Raw genomic sequence first — 22,216 nt, forward strand, 5'->3', positions numbered from 1 at the left:
CATTATTCAGTAGGTGACCTGCCTTATGTACAATTCTTAACTCTCAGAAATTAAGTTTTGGGAGGAGAAACATCACCTACCCATACTAATTACCAACTACACATTTATTACATCTCGGAGTCTCATGCCCCACCTAACCACTATCCCTAGTAGAAAGTGGTAGTTAGATCAAGTCCGCGGCCAATATTTTCAGAGTTCATTGGACCATTCCTGTTAACCTGCATTAGCTAGGTGGATCCAATCTAGCCCTCCAAAAGATGCTTCCATAGAGTACTGCAAATGCTATAATTTTTATGAACCAATATTAGGTTTTTGTTGTTATTGAAACAAATTCTCACAATTTACTGCCTTCACAAAAGACATTTATTTTCTTACAGTTCTTGAGACCAGAAGTCGGAATGAATCTTATAAGGTGAAAACCAGGGTGCCATCAATGCTAGTTCTCTCTGGAGGCTCCAAGGGGAAATTATTTTTCTACCCTTTTCTGGTATGCGTCGGGGGTCTTTCCCAGCTTCTGGTGGCTGTATCATTCCAATCTTGGCTTCTGTCATCACCCTGCCTTCTCCTCATAGTATCTCCCTCTACCTCTCTTGGAAGCACTTTTGTGATTACATTTAAGGCCCACTTGGCTAATTACAGATAATTTCTCCATGTCAACATCCTTAATTTAATCACATCTGTAAAGTCTCATTTGCTATATAAGATAACATATTCACAGGTTCCAGGGATTAGGATCTGGGCAGTTTAAACAGCCACTGTTCAGCCCACTACAGACCTCAGTAAAAATCCCTTAATCCCTTTTTCTTAATCCCATCACATTTTTAAAATGTCAAAGCAGGGCTTTTTTTTTTTTTTTTTGTATGTGAGAGATTTTATTGGCCGAAAAATTAATACTGAAGCAGAAAAGCAGGTAAGAATACAAGCCTTAGTATTAGACTAAATGGGTTAAAATCCTAGCTCTGCCACTTAGTCTGTTTAACTTTGAAAATAACCACTTTGTGCCTATTTTTCTCACTTGTAAAGTAGATAAAGTAGTATCTACTCCATAGGCTTCTTATAAAGAGTAAGTGAGTTTATACAAAGAACTTAGATCAATATCTACATACACAGGAAGTGTTCAACAAATGTTAGCGCTATCATAGTATTTTAAAGCAAATATGTGTTGGTTCACCCTATGCCAGGCTCTGTGACAGCTCCCAGGGCTATTTTCACATGAATTACAGGATTGAGGATTTGTAGAAGTTGTGGTGAGAATTGAGAACTGGCTTCTTCAACCTCTGTTCCACCTACATCCAATGTGTCTGCCTGAGGTCAGGCCCCCAGCAAACTGACTCTGAGGTGAATAATTGCATAGGGGAAGTTTATACTGGAGAGTGGCCATCATAGCAGCTGTGGGGGAATAAAAGACATAAGATTGTGCAGAGAAAGGAATTAACCTATAAGGCAGTCGTAACGCAGGATTATTCAGTTCATTCTATGAGGGCCTCTGTTGCTGGAATGATCCTGCCTTGAGCCAAAGGATCCTTCCTGTCCTTCATACCCTCCTGCAGACCAGCAATTAGATGCAGTGTGTCCCCAGGACTGGACCTCATCCTGGATAAGTTAAGTTTCTCCAACTGAAGGGAACTTCCAGAGAAAGATTCAGCCTAGACAGGTTGGCCACCAGTAACATCAGCCACAGTAGGAATGAGTGGCTCAGTCCCACATAAGCATCTGCGCCACCCACCTGGAGGATATCATCTGCAGTGCTCTCCTAAACTAGACATTCTGACGTCCAAAGTCTTAGGGTTTCACACTCCCTTGCAGATGAAGAGCTCTGTGTGATTTTGGTTTTGGTGATCAGAGGTACTCCACAGAGGTTTTGATTTAGAACTGAGTGAAGTAGAGGACAGAACAGGCAGACATTCATTTGCTGAGGGGATCTGTGGCATAGACAGCATGATTTTTCAGTCGGAGGCTTCCTTATCTGGCACCTTCTCGCACTGATGGTGACAACTCTCCTGCAGTCGTGGTAGAGACAGTGTGATACCGGGGACTGGGAAGTGTTTCAGGGAGTCAGGTTAGAGCTGGCTCTCCTAACCTTCCTGTGATTTTTTGTAAGCCACTTAATACCTGATAGTAAATTATTTCTACTTAATTTAGCTAGATGCTAAATTTGTGGCCACTGTACCATACCCAATTATAATAATTTTATTGTCATTGGTTATGCAGATAAGAAAACCAAATGTCATCGAGGTGCAGCAATGCTCATAGCACCATAGAACTTGCAACTTGCAAATGGCAGAACCCAGAATCTGACTCCAAATGCTGGGCTCTTCCCCCGTAGAAAGGTTAGAAAATATACGTGACATATGCTGCCCCTCATCTGTCAGCCCATGTCCAGAAATGGGCTTAGAATCCTTAGCACAGAGCTCCAGAAAGCCACAGCCAGTTAATAGAAGGTAACATGTAGATAAGTCTACTTCAAATTTAGCTCCATATCACACAATATTTAACTACAATAAAGGAGCAAGTCCGATTTCTTGGTTCTCTTTCTACCTTTGTTTCTCAATACATTTCAGGGCCTCTTCCCAGTCAAATGCTCTCAGATGTCAGTAGTCCTGCCCCTCTGGAAAGGTGTTGTCAATCTAACATGTTATCCTCACATCAAGGATTTTGACACTTAAAGGATGACCTCCAAAAAAGGCAATACTTAACCCTACAGAAGGGACTAGTAACAAAGTAAGTTTAGAATACTCGAAGGGAGATGTTTCAATAATATCTGGGTACTGGCACTTCCTCTAGTACAGCACTTTACACCCTTTTGCTCGGTAAATATTTTTTGATTGGATGCTTTTCTAATTTGTCTGCTAATGGCTGTGTGGGCAAAGGCAGAAGACTTGGATTCAAAACAAAGAGCAGTATTAGGGTTAAAATGATTTCTTCCAGGGACAGCTCCCAGGGTAATATTCTAGAGCATAAATTTAGCTTGGCTGATATTTTGGGAAGGAAGTAGAGGAGTCTTTATTTATTTTGAAATGCAATAGCCAAGGATTCAGCCTTTGATTTCTCTCCAGATACGGTTGGAAGTTCTGAAAAGGTCTTCTGGGTGCCTGGATCTTGCTGCTCCAATGCGAATCTTCTTGGTGTCTCTCCTGGGTAGCTACAATCTGCCTTTGATCTTGCTCCCTGATTCTGGGTGTGTGTGTGTGCTGACATTTATAGTTGTAGACTTGTTTGCTTCCTTCTACTTGCCTAATTGATCCATTTTCCTGCTGGGGGTCAATACCCAAATGCTATGACTTTGGTGGTAATGCCACTCACCCCATTCTCAAAGTGAACACATGTGTGTATTATATAAACAGCGTGGTGTTATCCTCAATGCGGAACTTATACCAAAGCTGTGTGTTTTTACAAATGTATTAAATAAAATGCTGCTTAACTACATTGGTGGTTTGACGATGAGTTTAACCTTGAAGCAGCCATATTTTGACCTCATCTAGTATGAAATGGGTAAAGGAGGTGACATTTATTGAGTTTTATTTATGCTAGGCACAGTGATAGGCATTGAAATACACAAATTTCATTTCATCCTCACAATGTTTTATGAGGTGGGGATTATTATTCTGGGGGGTGAAGTAACCCAAGGGCAAAGAGATCTGACTCCAATTGTGACTGCCTTGTCAGGACATCAGTTTGCCTGCTGGTGGTCTAGGTAGTCCCTGGTAGACCTGCTGGAAGTAACTGTGGAGATCTGATGGCCAGGGATGGTCTTGAGTTTTACCTTCACTCTATTCTTTTATTTACATTCATTCAAGTGCAAGAAAAAGTGAACCTGGGGCGAGAATCATGGATTCTTGCCCAAACATTGTCATTAGCTTGCTGTTTAACGTTGAACAAAACACTCCACTTGTCTGGGCCTCTCTCTTAACATCTGTTGGAATGTTTTGAGCTAAGTTGCTGCTGGATCTCCCCTCCAATCCTCCTGGCTGCCTGAGAGTGGGAAATGCATCATAAAGAAGATATTCCACTTGATCTTGGTCTTTAAGGATGTACAAGAGTTTACCAGCAAAGACGGAGAATAATAGCTTTGCTGAGAGAGAAAACAGAATGTTCACTTCTGTATGTATGGTGTGATAGGACACAGTCTTGGGGAATAGTGAGAAGTAAAGTATGCTCTATGGATAAGATACACTATGAGATGGGGACAGAGAGGAAGTTTGGGACCCAGTTGTAAAATGCCTGGGGATGACGATTTAAGAAGTTATAATTTCACCCTGGATATAGGAAATCAATGAAAGTCTTTAATGTGAGGAAGTCATCGTCAGAGCTGTATTTTTAAAAAAGTTTTTCTAATAGCAGTACAGAGGATGGATTGGAGGGAGAAGAAGTGAGATGGGAAAAGCAATAGGTTTTGCATATTAATGTTCCAGAAGAAGATGATGAGGACTAAATTAGCAGAAAAACAGAAAAAAGGAATGAGTTTCTAAAGATATATATGAGAGACAGTATGTTCCCTGTCATGCTGATCTGAGTTATCTTGTATATTTAATATATTCTAAATGTACATTTAAAAATATGTAAAGATGTTTGAAATTTAGATTCATGTTGCCATTGGCTATCCTGGTTTAATTGCCAGAATATTTTTTCTTCTTTCTAAATGCATAAACACACTGGTGAGTGTAACAATTCATGGAGCCATAGATTCAGCAAAATGAGATAAGTTACTGTCCAATTTTCTCATGTTCTCTGTATAAAAACCCTCTAACATCTTCTGGTCCAGTAGAGGTAAAAATCATTGCCCCTTCCTTATTAAATGGAGCAAAGGAAAAGGATAAAATCAACCTGGCTTTCCTTAGTAAGTAAAGGGTCAAGTTGGTTGGTTGTTGAAAATACAGATCCACTCTTTATTGTAACTATTTGTTTCTAGGTGAAGTCCATTCTCTGTCCTAAATGAAATGGCAAAATACTTAGATTCAGCAGAAGAGAAGTAGCATGAGATAATACAAAAATAAATCTGCTAAAAGCTTTAATTTCAAGTTCTGCCTGTGGGGCATTAGTTGTGTGACCTTGGGCAAGTCATTTCAGACTCTCTAAGTCACTTAGTTGCCCTCTTGGTAAATATAGTTCCAAGATCAGTCTCATAAAATTGTTGGGTGGCTCAAATGAAATAATATGTTAACATAGATAGTGTAAGAGATAATTTGTTTACATAGATAGTGTAAGAGAATTTTTTTCTTTGTTAATCCATTATCTTGTTTGAGTACTTTGTAAGCTTCAAATTACTATGCAAAACTTAATTGCTACCATATCTGCATGCCCTGGTGGTGTGTTCATAGCCTATCGAAAACCTAGTATCTCAAACCTCCAGAGAGTCATCTTGTTTAACCTGTTTTGTAATTTGGCTCTGAAAGCACATTTTGATGGCGGATGTGGTATTAACAAATGTTCTAGAGGGGAGAGTGGTTTGCCAGGAAGCATTGCCAATTAAAAGCAAAGTGAAAATTCAGAATTACAGAGATTTAATTTCCTGCTGAATAATTCTCCACAAGCTGTGTAAACTTCTCCTTACTGAACAAATACTCAGAATAAAATACCTTAGATGCTCTTTTCCTTTTTAATAAGAAAATGTTCATATTATTTGCATGTGGAGCCAAGGGAAGAAGAAGGTCTGGCTCTCCTGAGCTGAGTTTGTATAAGTCCTCAAGAATCCTGCTGTGCCCTTGACTAGTGGAGCTTGGAAGGCTGGGTGAAAAGAGCCATTTTTCAAGGGCCTTTTGCTAGCAAGAGCCCCATAGATTGTCTCTGGGCTAGTTCCTTGCAGTCTGCTTAACTCGATACTTTTAAAAATGAATTAACCATTAGTGGAAGATGCTTTAGAATACTGTTTGAGCTCCTACAATGAGCCAGTCCTGAGGTCAAGTGGACAGCAAAACAGACATGGTCCTTGACTTTCCAGAACATAGCTTGGAAGGGGAGTCAACCAACAGATGTTCACATACATAAATATAAAGATAAAAATTGTGATAAATGTTAATATTAATGCATCCAAAAAAAGGCTATTTAAGAAAGGACATTTGAACTGGAACGTAGTGTAAGTAAGTGGGAGGTGTTCAGCTGCCTCCATCATAGACGAGTGTTCAGGCAGTGGTAATCTCTGTGCAAAGTCCCTGAAATGGAAACGGCTGGGTGTCCTTGAAAAGCTGAAATGAGGCCAGTATGCAGGAGATAGCATGAGGGAGAATGGTTCAAGAGAAAGAGAAATAGTCAGTTCCCAGATAATAAATCTCCTCTGGACCTAAGCACAGTGGGAATCCATTAAAGGGTTTAAATCAAGGGAATAGCCTGGCCAGATTGTATTTACAAAGATCACTTTCCTGCTGTGTGGAAAACCACTGAAGAGCAAAGTTTGCAAGCAAGGAGAGTAATTAGCAAGCTCTTATAATCATTCTAACAAGTGATGATATTGAGGTGGACTAATGTGGTCACAGAGGTGGTTGGAGAACAGTGTGCAATTTTGAGATATATTTCACAGTCAGGATCTGCATGACTTGATTCTGAATTGGAAGTGAGAAGTGAGGGAGAAAGTTGAGACTCATAGTTGAGTCTCAGATTTCCAGCTTGAACACTAGCTGGGTGGATCATGAAGACATTTGCCAACTCAGTTCCATAGAGGAAGGAAGGATTGACGGAAGACCTTAAAGCTGAGCTACAGATCTTAAAAGTCTATTTAACTTTATATTTCATATAGACTTCTTATCGAGTTTGAGCTTCCCAGCACAGTCATAGAGTGCATATTATGTAAGTCTGGAGCTTTCAGCAGAATTCAAGCTTGGAGATGTAAATTCAGCAACTCTTTGGACTATGGAGAGTTTTGAAAGCCATGGTATAATGGGACTCCAGGGCATTGTCACTAAGGAAGTTGGAGCCTCCTTCTGATTACTATGTAAAAATTAATTGAAGAGATTAGGTTAGGAGGACACAGGCCATGATCAGGAAGCTCAAATCGATCAATAAGCAATGAGAGTAATTGAGAATCAGAGCACAGACTTCTGTTGCAGCTCTGTCTCTCACATAAAACATATGATAAAATAATAAGCATGTACCATGTAACAGGCACCACACAAGGCATTTTGTAAACCTTTTTCCAATGTAAACTTTTTTAAAAAGTACATATATATATATATACACACATAGGTTAAGGGGTTGAATAGGTCTACAAAGGCTATTATGAAAACCACTGTTTCCTCTGCCACTATTTCCAGCACCCATTCCTCATAGGCAGCCACTTTCCATTCTTTTAGCTTTTTCTCTTGGTATTTCCATGTATGTCCTAAATAACACATTTTATGATGTTAATTCCTGATTTTTTTTGTTTCAGATGTTGTATTTCACCTGAAAAATGAGAACTTAGCCTTTTTCTTCAGGCTCTTCCTCCAAACACAAAGGCACTGAGAGAATAGACTCTAAAGCTAGACAGTGTAGAGTGGAATGCACTTTTAAAAGCTTCCTGGTAGAGTTTGAATTGCCAGTTGCATCTCCAGGTAAAAGAGGTGGCTTGATAGAATGTGAGGGCATAGCAGCAATGTCTTACCTATAGAGGACGCTTCTCACCTGGACAGGAGTGGTAGAAGGCAGTTGTGACAGTGACCACAGCACCTTGCATTTCAAAGTTTTATGTCTTTGCAGTGCATTTTCCCACTGACTTTCTAAATGGCTTCTGACATTCCAGTGAAGTAGGTCAGGCAATATTATTCGTATAAATTTTTCCCTCAAAAAAGAAATTGAAGTTAAGAAAATTTGGGTGATTAAGCCAAGAGGAGTGACAATTGCGGTTACAGCAATGAGAGAAATCATTGTTTCGATACTAAATGAACACAGTAATCTTTATGTTTTTAATAAGCAGTATAGAGTACATACGTGTATGTCCATAATAAACCTGTATTTGCATATAAATTATATAGGTATTTAGCAGTGTACATATTTCACTGGCTATTAAAACTGTACATGTGTATGTATATATTAATGTATAGCATAAATTGGTACAAGACTAGAAGAAAATATGTAAAAACTGAAATAATTTAGTTGGAAAGATCAGATTGTGAGTGGTAGCTTAAAATTATTTTTTCCCTGCTATACTGTAGCTAAGCAAATTAAAATATTTGCTAAGCAAATTAAAAAGTAGTACAACTTAGCAGGCTAAAATAATTTTTTCTTTTCTTTTCTTTTCTTTTTTAAACATGGAGTCTAAATCTGTTGCCCAGCCTAGAGTGCTGGGGAGTGATCTTGGCTCACTGCAACCTCCACCTCCTGGGTTCAAGAGATACTCCTGCCTCAGCCTCCAAAGTAGCTGGGATTATAGGCATGTGCCACCAAGCCTGGCTAATTTTTGTATTTTTGTAGAGACAGGGTTTCACCATGTTGCTCAGGCTGGTCTCAAACTCCTGGCCTCTAGTGATCCGCCGGCCTCGGCCTCCCAAAGTGCTGGGATTTCAGGTGTGAGCTACCATGCCCAGGCAAAAATTCAGACTTGTTATTATAAATGCCATGGACCGCTGTTTAGAAATCCATATGAATTCAATTGTTTTAAGAGAAATTACCAAGTGAGCAAGAGAGCATAAAAAGGGTAGGGATAGAATCTTTCCTCATTTTACAATATGCCCTTCTCAATTCCTATTTCATCATATATATAAAAATTGTAATTTTTTGGAGTATGTTAGCTAGTGAATCATGATTATTCATGAATCAGCATGTTAACTCATAGACTTACGAGTTAACAGCCACAAGTGCACACAGCCACAAGTGCACACCTGCTTAATTCACTGTGCCCTTCTGCAAGGCAGTTGTGAAACTGCTAGCTGGGAGAGAGGCACAAAAAGATCTGTTGCTGTGAATTAATCATGAAGGTGATAATGCCTGGACAAGGGCATGTATGGGAAAGAGTAAGGCAATAATTTGAAGACATCTATTTTTCCCGAAGAAGTTAGTTGGAAAAATCAGTATTCTGAAAACTGCTTAATATGATTTTTGTTTTTCAAAATTTGGGCAGTGTAGCAGGCATGCCACTGGAAAACAATTGAATTAGCAATTGAAAGCATTGTTGAGAATGCCAAGTCTCTTCCATGTGGATGTCATGTCTATGAAAAATGCAAAGGTGGCTTTGGATGTGAAAACCTGTCTAACCCAAATCCCTGGTGAGAATATAATGCCTCCTTACTAAATATGATTAAATCAAAATATAATAATAAATTGTATTTAATTTTATAATAATAAATTTATAATAAATCTATACTATTTTTATAAAAATAACTTTATAAAATTATAAATTTGTAGTAATTAATACAATTACTTTTGTTAATATAATAAGTTATAGAAGGCCAAATTGCAACTTTCTAGCATAACCACTAGAACAGTAAATTGAAGAGGAAACTAAGCCTTCCTGCATCATTCCATAATGGATGTGACACGCATTCAAATGGCAGTATCTACTCTGGGTGACACGGTATAACCTGCGCTCTGAATAATTCCAAGAAAATGGCTAGTTCTCCTTTTTTCTCTGTGGTATGCTTATCTCTTGCTGATAAATGCATTATTTATCCTGTAATACTACATGAGTACTTACAAATGAATTCCACCCCCTATCTCCAAATAGCAGTATGCTACTCTCTCCACTGTGAAAATTTGATTTGGTGAGGAAGTTGATTGAAGAATATCCAAATGAAAATAATAGGTTCAAGCTTAGAATGATTAAGGAATTTTGCATTTCATCCATTTCTCTTTCTCTATTGTTTTAGAGAACAGTTTTCATCCACTTTGGATTAAAAGTTTCATGTCTTATTGATAAGTACTTTATATCCTAATATAAAACTGATATAAAATGTGCATTTCCTTCCTCTTCGTATCAGTGATTACTGGTAAACAGTGGTCAGAAGACTTCCTTCTGTGGACTCAGGCTCACTTTGTTCTTCTTATGGGCATTTTTTTCACATTTCTACTGCGTAAGTAATGAACCTATAGGGGAGTAGATTGATGAAGAGTCACAGCATCATGCTGAATGAAATGCGTACAGAGAACTGTTCAAAGTGGGACCAGTCATCAGAAACAAGTGGCTCCTTAGGCCAGACCCCAGGACCTCCTAAACCAGAACTGAGGAGTGGTTTAGGTTTTTATGGCCCTGGGTTAGTTGAACATAGCTGTGTCACCCACAGGACAGTAGACGGGAGCATCTGTTCATTTTCGTAACAGAACAACCAAGGGATCTTTGACTTAAGACAATCTTGAACTCTGGAGTTAAATGGCAGGGGTATCTCATTTGGCCCTGGAAGGATGATAAAGGAAGGCCATTGTATGTTCAGTAGCACAACTGCCATCCAGTGGGTAACGACCTTTGCAGCACTTTGTCCCACAATGGGTGAGCCTTTCTCCCTTTGTTGTGGTTTTTACAATCATGGAAGAAGGCAAACTGGTGAAGAGAATTAAAATGTTCTCAGCAATTCCTCTCTCAACAGGCTCTTCCAGTCCACCATTTGTCCAGCCAGTGCTATTTTCAGGGTGACTTGTGTTTGTGCTTTTTTTGGGTTTAAAATCCACAGTCTGGCCTATTTCCCTGGCTATTAGCCTCTTCCTTCTTTGCTCTTCCAGCAGAAACAGAGCTGCTTTCTTTCTTTCTTTCTTTTTTTTAACCTCTGTGACTTCCCAGGCACAAGTGCCCAGTCACACTCCCATAGTGTGTATTGCTCTTCTATAGGAAAATTAAGATTTAATGTACACACACGTACACACTTACAAGTCCTTGTCGCCAATGGTTGCAGTTTGGGAATTCAAGTTCAATTTTTTCTTCATCTTTTATGTAACTCTCTTTGAAGGTATAATTGCCAATTAGTGAAAGCCATTTTCAATTACTGATCCATTTTCTTGATCAGTCACATAAGACAATGTGTGTGTGTGTGTGTATGTATTTAAATCTGATGGGCATAGATATAATCCTACTGAAGATGACTGCACACCCTCCCCCTTTTCCCTAAGGCAGCTGTTCCCTGTTTACTCTCAAGGATGCACCATCCTATGCCATGCCCCTCACAGACATGAGCATAAGCTACTGAACATGGATTTGACCATGTTTGTAGATGCTGCAGGCTGTGGCTTATTTCGTGCCAGTTATAATTTCACAAGAAACAATTTATTTGATGTCTTAAAATACCTTGAGCAGGTATGAACGCAGTACCTCTGGCAGGACCATTTTCTGCAGAACATTGGCAAAAATGAATGGCTTGAGAAAGGTTCAATATTTGAACTTCCTATTCGGAGAGTTGGGCTTGGCACTGTTTTTAAGAGCAACCAAGGAAGTTGGAGGAAGAAATAAAAACAAAGTTGATGATTTGAAGCAACAGACTAAAGCTTGGGCAGTGTCATACCAGTTAAATTTTCTTCTTAAAAAATCCAAATAATTTTTATTTATTACTCACCTTTTTAAAATTACATCTGCTCTTGAATTATGGAAAGTGATACAATATACATTAAAACATTTGGAAAATTCAGTGAAACATTAAGAAGAAAGTAAAAATCACTTGTTACCCAAATTTTAGAAGTAATTCCTGTTAACATTTTGATATGTGTCTGTGGATATTATACACACATACATATCCATGATGTGCAGCAATATTTATATGCATAATTATATTTGGTTATACTGGTATGTGTTTATATATATGTGTATAAATTTGCATTGCACATTAGTATATTCATGGTTTTGCTATGTACAATGTCAGTGCATTTGGATTAAAGGTGTATTTATATATGAATCCTCTACAATAATTTGAAATAGTTAAGTAATATTCCATCTTCTAATATATTGTAACTCAATGTTGGGCATTCATGGAATTTCAGATTTTTTATTATCAAAATAATTTGCTGAATATAATAGCACATTTATGTTCATTAATGGCTCTCTTTCTACAAGAAATATGATTAGCTCAAAAGGCTTTTTGTTTTTTAATTCACATTCTTAAATTTCCCATCAAAATTGTTCTTATTGATGTCCCAGCCAAAAAAATTATGTGATACTTACTTCTCCACAGCCTTGCTGACATTTGGTATTAATATTTGTGTTGATAATTTTGTGAGCAACACATTTGTATTTTCTGATTATTATTGAGTTTGAATCACTTTATTCCTACTTATTTCTTACTTTTTCACCATTTGAACACTTTATGTCTTTTAGCCATTATTCTTTTGGGAATATTTTTTCTTAGTGTTTTGTTTATTTATTTTTATACTCCTTATAAGACTGTAGCTCAGATATTTTGCCAGAAAGGGTGAAACAGTCCGTGTTGTCTTTGATTTCACTGGGATGTGACAGACTTTCTCAATTTCATACAGAAGTGTTTTACTAGAATAAATGTCACTGTATTTAGCTCTATTCCTTAGAATGTAATTCATTCTTATACAACCAGTCTTCATCACTCATACACTGTGTGTTTGTGAATTTGCTTACTTGATAAAATTTATTCGTAATCCCCAAATACTACTTGCAATGCTTTCACGGTCATTTGCAGACATGCACATGTGCTTACCAGTGAAAATTATTTTGTTTTTTTCAGTATATTTAGTGACACTTTTTTTTTTTTTTTTTACATTTTTATGCTTTTCCTTGGTAAATGGTCTCCAAACATTGTACTTAAGTATGTCTGATGTTCCTAAGTGCAGGAAGGCTGCAAGATGATTAAGGGAGAAATTGTGCATCTTAGATAAGATTATTTCTTTTTCCAGACATGAGTTGTAATGCTGTTGGCAGTGAGCTCAATGTTAATAAAAATTATATAATGAATAAAGTGTCTTTAAACAAAGGCACACATAAAACAAAGTTATGTACTGATGGATTCATGAAGATATTGTGACCAGAGGTTCACAGGGCAGAAACCTCACCATGTATTTTACTTAGGGGTACTGGTTTCTTATTCAGTGGTTCATAGCCACTTTACAGAATATAAGTACCACAAATAATAAGAATCGACTGTATATTCTTTAGGGTCATTGGTATTTTGAATCACTGAGCATTCCTCTCTTTCTACCAGTTTCTCATGTTTTTTTAACCTTTTGATCTCTCAGCTTTTTTTGAGAGCGTTGCAAATTTGATGCCACACCAGTGATTTATTATACCTCCAATAAGAATGATCAGCCTTCTGTTTTATTGTTTTTGTGAGTTTCATCTATCCATATCTCCCCTCTCTCCGAGTATTAGTGTAAAGAACTAAGGCAAGTCTTACCAGCGCTTACCAAAGAAACACAATTATGAACTGAATGTTTGTGGATTATTTTGGTTTTCATTTTAATTCTTTGATGCATCACAAGGCACACTATACCAGAATGATATGCAGAAATGAAAATATTCTCTTCTATTTCTCCAATGTAAACAGTGCTACTGAAGAGTATTTCAATCAGCAAGATAAGGTGTAATTTTCCCCTAAAGTAGAGTTATTTATATATACTCCATTATGGTCCCACTCTTAGAAACTGAAGGTCAATCAGTATCCTTGAAATTAATTGATCCACAGCAACATTACTCTTTGAGTATGGAGTAAAGCTGGGATTAGGGGGCCAGGGAAGGCATCCATGATTTTCTTTTACCAAAAGAAACTCACCTTTATTGATTATTAATAGGCATTTAAGTATATTATCTTAATGGTTACAAACTCCAAATGGTATAGGAATTTAGAGAGTCAGTTTAAGAGCTGGTCTTTGAAGGCAACAAAAGCTTGTATTTGGATCTGGTCTCTGATACTCATAAAAATCATAATTGGGTGTAGTTTATAAAGTTATTGTGATCCACATGAATTAATCCATGTAAAACATCTAAAGGAGCTTCTGACACATAGGAAAAAAATAAGTGTTACTTTTATAACTAGAACCTTGATTCAGGTGAAGAAAATAAAGCCCAGAAAGATGGAGTAACTCATTCAAGGTCATACAGCAAGTAAATGGAAGCACCAAGACAGATCAAGTTGGTCTGTTTTTAGAGTCTTCATTTTTCCTGTACCATTTACTATTTTTCAAGACAGTAAATATTATAAAGCTATATTCGTATTATAACTGCATGCACTGCAGGATTTCAGAAAGGCAAGCATCAGTGTCTTCAAAGTGATTACTTCTCAATCATGATAAAATTTAATGATCATGCATTTAAAAGGATTACTGGTATTATGTAAATGTTTACATACTTTCTCTGAAATGATGGGCTTCTGCTAATTTCCTCCTTCACTTTTGTGCCTGTCACCTATTTACCCTACTGTGTAGCATGAATCTGCTATTAGTGCTGGCAGTTGAGATCTCTTTGACCTTTTCAGCTTGAGGGTTGGACTGAGGCATTTTCTCAGGGGGTAGAATTTGCTGTGCCATAATCCTGTGCTCCTTGGGGTGGGTAATTCATGAAACCCATTTTGAAATCAGCTGTTCACCAAACACAGAAACTTCCTGTATGTCCCACCTTACAGATATTACAAAAGAAATCTAGTTGTTATGGAGGTATTGGAAAATGCTTCCTAAATCCTAAAGGCCATCTTTGTGGCTAATGTAGCCTTCTCCCCAGCCTTCTAACTTAATGAGCGGGGCTGTAGAATAGCCAAAAGACTATAGGCTATAAATACCATAGTTCTGGCTACTTAATACATGAGAGACCTGAGGAAAATTACTTAATCTCTGATTAGCAAGTTTGTCATCTTGAAAATAGTCTAATGATGACTATGATTTAGAACAGTTGCACAGACTTACTGGGATAACACATAAAAGCACTCACCTACGGATGTGTATTTTAAAGATACTCTGTTTATCTTCTCATTGTGATTCCCACAGTCACGGTGCGCAGAGCACGTTTTCTCTTTCTCAGAAGGTCTGATGAAACTGCAGCCTTTTTAAAGATTCAATGACAAAAAGAAAACCAGGATCCAGGAAGGAACTAACAGAAAGTATCACTTCAGACTAAAAGATTCTTAGGTAAAATGATGAGCTGAGAACTTTTTCCTGAATGCAATGATTGATTGCTGACTCTGATTTCCACATTTGGGAAAGTTCTTCTTATTGTGAGAGCATAATTATAATGGATATAGTATATAGATATGCTGTTTCTACTATCATGTAAGTTTCACACTAACATGACTTGGACTGTATGTGCATAAAATAGAACACATCAATAATCAATGTAGTCACCTTAGTGGAAAAAAGAAAGAGGGTTTATTTTAGCATCATGTGTTTACATATTTACACATGTATTCCAATACAAGTGTAAACATGTGTAAACAAAATATTGGAACAATATTTTTCCAATAATATCTCCCAAAGAATAATGTTATTGGGGAAACAATAATTCTTACACAGAATTAGAGGTTGAGCACCTCTAATCTGAAAATTGAAAATTTGAAGTGCTCTAAAATCTGAAACTTGGTGAGCACTGACACTATGTCACAAGTGGCAAATTTCACACCTGACCTCATGTGATGGGTCATAGTCAAAACACAGGTACATATCACACAATTGATTCAGCATTCTCCAGGGAAAAAAAGCCCTCCCAGTCCCCTTTGGCTATGATGTATTTTTTCTGTGCATGCCCAGATTCCCCCATGCAAATATGCCCCAGAAGTGTAATAAAATGGTGTGTGTGCAGGCTGAACATGCCAATGGTAGGTTCACGAGGATGATCCACATGGGACCAAGACCTATACACATTACTCATTGTGGGTTTTTTTTTCTTATTCTCTTGTCTGTGGTATAAAAATGTTGAAAATGTCTACAAATATCCATATGGGTAATGATAAGAAAAGAGGAATCATTTATGATGATGTATAGCACAGACAGTCAAGCTGTAGGAGAAATCGGACAGTGGTATAAATGTAAAACACCTCATAGGACAGTATGGTGTTGGAATGACCACTCTGTATGACTTGAGGAAACAGAAGTACACAGTTGTATAGTTTTATGCTGAAAGTTATGTAGAAAAATCAATGAAAAATACAACAACACTGCATAAAGCTAAAAACAAAGATCTCCATTGTGTGTTGAAAGAGTAGGTCCATCAGCACTGCAGTGAATATATGGCACTCAATTGTATACTGATCATGAAACAAGCAAAGATCTATAACAGTGAACTCAAGATTGAAGTGAACTGTGAGTATTCAGCAAACACTGCAGAAATTTAAGAAAAGACATAATTTATTTTTTTTAAGACTTGTGGTGATAAAGCATGTACTAATTGTGAAACAGTAGAAAAACTGATGGATGAGTTTGCCACTGATGAAAATATGATGCCAGAACAAGTTTATAATGCAATGAAGCATCACTGCTTTGGGGTTATTGCCACAGAAAACCATTGACTACAGCTGATGAGACATCCCCTACAGGAATTAAGGATGCCAAGGACAGCTTTACTGCTGAGATGTGCTAATGTAGCAGGCATGCCTAAGTGTAAATTGCTTTGATGGGCAAAAGCTTGCATCCTTTCTGTTTCCATGGAGTGAATTTCTACCAGTCCATTATTGTGCTCACAAAAGATGTGGATCACCAAGGACAACTTTTATTTTTATTTTTCTTTGAGATAGGGTTTCACTGTGTTGCCTGGGCTGGAGTGCAGTGGTGTGATCACAGCTCCCTGGAGCCACAAACTCTCAGGCTCAAGTAATTTTTCTGCCTCAGCCTCCTGAATAGCTGGTACTATAGGCACATGCCACTATGCCTGGATAGTTTTTTTTGTAGAGAATGGGGTCTCACTATGTTGCACAGGTTAGTCTTGAACTCCTGTACTCAGGTGATCCTACCACCTTGGCCCTCAAAATGCTGGGATTACAGGTATGAGCCACCATACTTGGCTGGATATCTTTCCTTACTGTTTTCACAAACATTATGTACTAACAGCTCGTGCTTACTGCTGGGAAGCTGGACTGGATGATGACTGCTATATTCTGTTATTATTTCACAACTGTTCTTATCCTCTAGCTGATAGTCTCATAAAAAATACTTGTGTCATGTCCTTTTCCCCAAATGTGACTTCATTAATTCAGCCGTGTGACCAGGGTATTCTCAGATCAATGAAGAGTAAATATAGAAAACACTTTCTTGAACACCATGCTAACGACAGGGAAGAGAGGCACGGGCGTAAGAGGTTTTCAAACAGTCTAGCATGTAGAATGCCATATATGCTGTTGCAACACTTAGAGCACAACTGAAGACATAGTTGTATATGCCTTGGACAACCTCTGATTTGAGACTATGTTTGGTAATGAACAATGTGGTAGCTTTGAAGGATTCTGCATTTCAAGTAAGAAAAAAAACGATGTCTTACCTTCTTATGTAAGCAAATGTTATACCTTCAGAGTCCATTAGTAATCTGGAAGAAGTGGATACCAAAGAAGTTTTTTTGTTTGTTTGTTTTTGAGATGGAGTCTTGCTCTGTCGCCCAGGCTACAGTGCAGTGGCATGGTCTCGGCTCACTGCAACCTCTGCCTCCTTGGTTCAAGCAATTCTCTGCTTCAACCTCTTGAGTAGCTGGGATTACAGGTGCCCATCACCATGCCTGGCTAAGTTTTTGTATTTTTAGTAGAGACAGAGTTTCACCACCTTGGCCAGGCTAATCTTGAACACCTGACCTCGTGATCCACCTGTCTTGGCCTCCCAAAGTGCTGGAATTACACCAAAGAAGTTTTCAACCTTGACAATGAGGCTCCAGTTTTTCATTCATTGGTTGGTGGTAAAATTGCCAAAATGGTTTTGAATCAAGGTGATTGTGATAACAGCAATGATGAAGATGACATCGTTAACACTGCAGAAAATGTGCCTGTAGACAAGGTGGTGAAAAAGTGTCATGGGCTTAGTGAAGGGCTAGAGCAGCAAGCATTCATAACAGAGCAAGAAATCTTGTCAGTTTATAAAGTCAGAGATGTCTAAGACAAAAACTATTGTTAGGAAGACCAGTGACTTGGGAGAAAAAATTTAAAGAGCCACCCAGCAGAATGCTTCCTCATTCCTAAACTGCTCTGATGTTTCTTTTCACCTAAAACCAAAATACAGCGTATGGTAACCTTTTAACTAAAACCCAGCATGGTAGGTGGAGACTGAAAGCCTCCCTTTGCCTGTTGTCACTGTTGTCTAACAGCTGATGCAGGTACTCTGGGGATGACACTATGCTGGTTAGTTACCCTGAACACATTTTTATTTCCTGTATTAATGGTATGTTTTATATATTTATATTTACATATATATATAATTTATTTTTATTTTATTTATTTATTTTTGAGACAGAGTCTTGCTCTATCACCCAGGCTGGAGTGCAATGGCGTAATCTCAGCTCACTGCAACCTCTGCCTCCCGGGTTCAAGCAATTCTCCTGCCTCAGCCTCTCGAGTAGCTGGGACTATAGACACATGCCACCATGCCTGGCTAATTTTTTTATTTTTAGTAGAGACAGGGTTTCACCATGTTGGCCAGGCTGGTCTCGATTTCCTGACCTCGTGATCCGCCTGCCTTGGCCTCCCAAAGTGCTGGGATTATAGGCGTGAGCCACTGCGCCCGGCCTGTATATTGTGTTTTTTACTGTTAAGTACTTATATGTGAATAAGTGTAAGAAGTTACTGCTTATCAGTAGCACGTAAATTCAGAGTTAGGAAAAATGGTGATGCCAAACAACTACAGATCGTCCACATGGGTGTCTGAGATAGTGACACCTTTGCTTTCTGATGTGCACGAACTGTGTTTCATGCACAAAGGTATTAAAACTGTTGTATAAAATTAATTTCAATTGATGTGTATAAGGTATAAAACATAAATTAATTTTGTGTTCAGATTCAGTTCTGTCTTCAAAATATCTCATATATATGCAAATATTCCAAAATCCAAAAAATCCGAAACACTTCCAGTTCCAACCATTTCATATCAGGGATACTCAACATGTGGCTGGTTTTAGAAATAGGATGTGATCCTCAAATAACTAGATAAAGATGAAGACAAGCATCTTTCAAGAGAGTGTACTTAGAGATGTAGGAAAGAATTGCCTGTAGAATCTTAAATATATACTCATTTCTGGCATCCAGCCTCATAATTTCTTATTTGATAAATGCGGATGAGGCCTCAGTACCTGTATTTCATTTTATAGCAGCTTCATTGCTATAATTCAAGCTACCAAGTGGATTCTAGAATGCACATATGACTCTTGATTTAGGTCAGCAATATATATGTTGCTTATCCATGTTCAATATCCATTCTTCTCTATCTTGTTCTATGATGGGGGAAGGTGATCTCTAGAAGTATTTATTCCTTTGCTCCTTCCCTGTCAAAAGTTTCAGTTCCTAGGCATCCCTTAAACTCTCTAGGATATGCTAAGGTCTCCCTCCTTCAGGCCCTGGAGTTGTAATGGCTTTTCACTGCTCATGGACCAGGATATATATATTATTTTTAACCCCAGGGCACTTGGTTTTCTTAAACTCAATCAATACCTTGTGTGATTAGTTCTGTGTGTCAGCTTACTGGGAGATAGGTTGTCCAGACATTTGCTCAAAAGTTATCCTGTATGTCTGTGAGGGTGTTTCTGGGTGAGATTAACATTTGAATCAGTGGAGTAAACCAGATTAGCCTCCCTAATATGTGTGAACTTCATCCAATCAGCTGAAGGCCTGAATAAAACAAAAAGACTGCCTGATGGGAAACTTCTGCTTGACTCCTTGAGCTGCAGCATTAGTGCTTTCTTGACTTCAGACTCATTCTGAAACATTGGTTCTTCCTGGGTCAGGAGCCTGCTGCTTTTGGACTGAAACTTACACATTTAGCTGTCTCAGTTCTCAGGCTTTTGGTCCCAGATGGGAACTGCAAATAGGCTCTCCTGTGCCTCCAGCTTACTGGGTGCAGATCTTGGGACTTCTTAGCCTTCATAATCACATGAGCCAAGTCATTGTAATAAATCTCATATATGTATATATACATATTATATATTGTATAAAATTATCTTCAGGCTATATGATTAAAGTGCATATAAAACACACATATATACACACACATATATACTATTGGTCTGTTTCTATAGAGAAACTTGACTAATATATCCTGTAAATACTTCCTTTATTAAATTCTCCTCAAGTATCACATTTGGTGTGTAAAATGTGGTGATTAGTTCTTTCAAGACCCTGCCTGATACATATACTACAGTCCAATGAGCAATAACTAATCAGTTACTCCATAACTTTTGTTTTGACTTTCGACTATATTTTATAAAAAATTCAATAAACCTATAAGAGTTGATATCATTGACATTACAAAATGATTTGTATTTCTATGCCAAAAAAAAAAAATCTACTGAGGAGTTTTACAAGAATTTTTGGAGCAATTGATTTCCTTCAAGAGGGAAGTAAGACTTTTAAAAATAGAAATTAGCTTCTTTCTAAACGTGTTTGCCTTTTTTTTTCCCCTAAGTTCTAAAAGTAAGGGTAGATTTTGCTTCTTCAACATTTATTTCCATTTGTTTGTTGTCAGCTCTTCTAGTGCAGTGGTATGTGTGGGTCTTAGTGAAAACAGCTTAATTCCCAGTAGAAAGAATGTCCAATTGTTTTAATTTCGTTTATCACAGCTGTTAAGCAGCTCTTTTATCTTTGCAGTGGATCAACTTTTGTTGCATTTGAAATCCTTCAGAATGAAATTTAGTTCACAAAAAGAATATTGACCTTGGAACACACAGGTGCTGATTGGGTGGAGTAGGGAGATAGACTGACCACTCCATTGAGGGCTCTGGTGACTGGAGTTGTTGATCTCCTTGGAAAAAACCTGGACTGTCATCTGGGATTTTTATTGAATATTCAGCTCATTACTCTCCCTGGTTCAACTCTAGTTGGCTTAAATTCTGTCCAGTATGAATCCCCATATTTTTCTTTATTTCTCTTTCAGAAGTGGCAAAGTTAGTTCAAGCAATGAAGGTGAGCACAGTTCTCTCAGCTTAAGTGATCAATGGTCTCCATTTGCCATATGTATTACTGAACAGAGTTATTTTGTTTCTTTGTGTTTATTTTCTCCATACATAAAAACCTAACTTTTCTACTTCAAAGAAGTCTATGCAAAGATAGGAATAGACTCTGGATATTAGAAAAAGTAGGAATTAAGCTATTATCTAATGTAAATGTTCTCATTCTGAGAGACACAGGTGGGCATTAGGTGTCTGTGAACCCCTGGATTTAAATGTGTAAATGTGTGATGTGTAGGGGGAAGAAGTTGGAAAATCCAGAAAAGCAACTGGTTGGTTGGTTTCACATATAGCTCTCTTTGAATCCTTGTCTTCCACATAGGAATCTAGGGATCTCCTGAGGAAAAGAAGAGTAGAATCAGGTCACATACACACACATACACATACACATACACACACACATACACATACACATACACACCCTTGATGAATAAGGTTCAAATGATATTGTCCAACCCGTATGGGATTCAAGGAGTGACAAGAAATTGGTCACTCTATTACCTGTTTAGAAAAAAAAAGGCCTCTCTGTTGATAATTGGGGCACTCCATGCAGGCCCATCTCTGTCAACAGTAATAACCTTATTTATGTTCTGTTTCCTTTTTCTCTCAGTCCCTCGGTCCCTTCAACCTCTTCTCTTTCTCCAAAGTTCTCGTCTCCTTGTTTGTTTTGGCATTTCCTCTTGTTCATGATTATTCTCTAGTTCTCTTCTGGAGAGGAAAAGGAAACCAGTTTTTGTACATAGAGAAGAATGAAAGGCAAGACACCAGGAATCCTGGCTTCTGGGTGGAACACCTAAAGACAATGAGACACTGAGCTTCCTTACCAACCCAATGATTAAATTATAAAAATGTCTGTTTCATGATTAACTTGATCTTAGAATATATATGCCAGCCTCTAGGAAATAATGAGAAAACATAAGAGGAGAAACATTTGTCCAGCTTTGTGTATTATTCTGTTGAAAGGTTTACCTATCTCAAAAGAATATATGACCTGAAAGGGTTTGAGTGTCACTGCTTAAATGGAAAATTTTCTTGTTACAGATAAGAAAACAGGTATTCAGAAAAATGGAGAGAATTGCCCAAACTCACACAGGAAAATACAGAAAGGTGGAGCAGAGTTATAATCCACATTCTCAGACTGTGTTTGTCATTCCAGTGCTCTTTCTAAAATACACTAAAGACTCTAATATCATGTGTTAAAGGAGGATGAAAAACAACTTCTTGAGGAAGATGATTTCTTTAAGAACCAATCCA

The 22,216-nt window shown here is 37.8% G+C and overlaps 1 pseudogene; it reads right to left on the minus strand.

Annotated features, from left to right (window-relative positions):
* The window catches only part of LOC111545639, a 152,708-nt pseudogene that overhangs the window by 126,724 nt on the left and 3,768 nt on the right, over positions 1 to 22,216 (minus strand).

Source organism: Piliocolobus tephrosceles, chromosome 7 (assembly GCF_002776525.5).
Source record: "Piliocolobus tephrosceles isolate RC106 chromosome 7, ASM277652v3, whole genome shotgun sequence".
Lineage (NCBI taxonomy): Eukaryota > Metazoa > Chordata > Mammalia > Primates > Cercopithecidae > Piliocolobus > Piliocolobus tephrosceles.